Source organism: Petromyzon marinus, unplaced genomic scaffold, assembly GCF_048934315.1.
Source record: "Petromyzon marinus isolate PM22_M1 ecotype Great Lakes invasive population unplaced genomic scaffold, UKy_Petmar_22M1.pri1.0 PM_G_Scaffold_8, whole genome shotgun sequence".
Classification (NCBI taxonomy): domain Eukaryota; kingdom Metazoa; phylum Chordata; class Hyperoartia; order Petromyzontiformes; family Petromyzontidae; genus Petromyzon; species Petromyzon marinus.
Genome location: NW_027423035.1, coordinates 3,905,001 through 3,907,500, shown reverse-complemented (window position 1 = coordinate 3,907,500; position 2,500 = coordinate 3,905,001). Strand labels below are relative to the sequence as shown.

The 2,500-nt window shown below is 47.5% G+C and overlaps 1 pseudogene; it reads left to right on the top strand.

Moving 5' to 3' along the window:
- LOC142921213 (28S ribosomal RNA) overlaps positions 1–2,500 on the top strand; it is a 10,274-nt pseudogene that overhangs the window by 4,014 nt on the left and 3,760 nt on the right.

Sequence of the window (2,500 nt, the reverse complement as noted above, 5' to 3'; positions counted from 1 at the left end):
CAAATGTAACAACGGGGACTTCATCCATACTCGCTCAAGCAGCTGAGCGGCTTACGAATGAGAATTCTGGGACCCTGGAAAAGCCTGCAATGGAGGCAATAAAGGCTTGGCTTAACGGCGAGGGCCAACATGATGCCCTCGTAGAAACTGCCACAGCATTGATGCTTTGTCCGATGAGATTGGTGAAAAACAAAGGCAAACGTTCAAAACCCGAGAACGACATTATTAAACCCAGGATATTACCCACACGATCTTGGATGAAGAAGAGAGCGGAAAAACGAGGAAGCTTCATGAAGCACCAGAAGCTCTTCTTTAAGAACCGCTCTCTTCTTGCGTCCTTAGTCCTGGATGGCACTGAACGTCATGAATGCCGAATCCCGAACGCAGATGTATATCGTTTTTACTGCGAAAAATGGGAGAAGGTGTTGCCATTCAATGGCCTGGGCCAATTTAAGTCATCAGGTGTTGCAAATAACGAATACTTTGAGCCCCTAATTTCGGTGGAGGAAGTTCAGACTGCCATACGGGCCATTAAACCAACGTCAGCAGCTGGGCCAGATGGCCTAACAAGGGCTGCAATCTGTGCTGCCGACCCCGAGGGTCGGACACTGACAGCCCTATTTAATGCATGGATGATTACAGGAATTATTCCCAAAGAGTTGAAAAAGAATAGGACGATTCTTATTCCTAAGGTTATGGACGATGAAAAGCTGAAAGAATTGGGGAACTGGAGACCAATAACGATTGGTTCAATGATTCTGAGATTATTTTCCAGAATAATGACTGCACGTCTTGCTCGTGCTTGTCCCTTAAACCCAAGGCAGCGTGGTTTTATAGCGGCATCTGGCTGCTCTGAAAATCTTAAGGTGCTACAGGACCTTATGAGACACGCTAAGAAATTGCACAGGCCGTTGGCTGTCATGTTCATCGACATAGCGAAAGCTTTTGACTCGGTTTCGCATGCTCATATTTTATGGGTGTTAAGGCACAAGAAAGTAGATGAACACGTGGTGGGCATCATCCAGAACGCCTACGATCGGTGTACGACCTCGTTCAAAAGCAATGGCGAGTCGACTCGAGAAATTAGCATACGTGTTGGTGTCAAACAGGGTGACCCCATGTCACCCCTGCTCTTCAATCTTGCCATGGACCCTTTGATATGCACCCTAGAGTCACACGGAGTTGGGTACTCCATTGATACCGACCACGTGACAGCTCTTGCGTTTGCTGATGATTTGGTGTTGGTGAGCGAATCTTGGGTTGGTATGGCCGCCAATCTAGCGATCTTGGAATCATTTTGTGGGCTATCGGGATTGGAGGTTCAGGCCAGAAAGTGCCAGGGCTTCATGATAAGCCCAACCAAAGATTCATATACGGTGAACAACTGCGACCCATGGACTATCAAAAATAAAGATGTCCATATGATCCAACCTGATGAATCAACGAAATACCTTGGTCTGAAAATTGGCCCTTGGACTGGCACTATACAGCCTGATCTACATTGTCAGCTAAAGACATGGATCTCGAAAATCGATGAGGCGCCTCTGAAGCCAACTCAGAAGGTTGAACTACTCAATGCCTATGCCCTACCCAGATTGTTATATCCTGCAGACCACTCGGACTGCAAGCAATCAACTCTCCGTGGGTTGGACCAAGAGATTAGAAAGGCGGTAAAAGGATGGCTCCACCTTCCCGCTTCAACTTGTGATGGACTGTTATATGCCAGAGCCCGAGACGGAGGCCTTGCCATCTTGAAACTGGAAAAAACAATCCCTTCGGTTCAAGTTAGAAGGCTGCAACGTATAGCAAACTCGTCCGATGCTATCACCCGTAATATTGTGTCCTCGCAGGGTATGGAGGAAGAATACCGTAATTTGTGGGTACGAGCAGGGGGTGACAGTGATGCAATCCCAACATTCGTTCTCAGGGACTCGGTGTCAAAAGAACCTGTATATCCGAGACCCTGCGATTGGAGGGAGCATGAATTTCAGAGATGGTGCGAAAAGCCGGTTCAAGGAAGGGGCATTGTAAACTTTGCGCATGATAGAATCAGTAATGCTTGGTTGAGGCCATGGTGCGGCTTTAAACAATGCTTCTTTATCGCAGCACTACAACTAAGGGCAAATATTTACCCAACAAGAGAAAGCTTGAACAGAGGCAGAGATGGGGCCTTACGTTCCTGCAGGAAATGCTCTGCCAGACTCGAGTCCCTTTCGCACATTCTCGGTCAATGTCCTGCAGTACAGAAAGCAAGAATTGCGCGACATAACAAGATCAGTAACATTCTGGCAGACGAAGCGGCTAGATTGGGCTGGTCTGTATACAAAGAGCCACGGTTCATATCCGAGACGGGAGAGATGAGAAAGCCTGACCTCGTGTTTGCAAAAGATGAGGAGGCGGTTGTGATCGATGTCACCGTCCGTTTTGAGCTTTCAAAGAATACCTTGTCAGATGCTGCCTCGCACAAAGTTTCGTACTATACCCCTCTTGGTGATCAAGT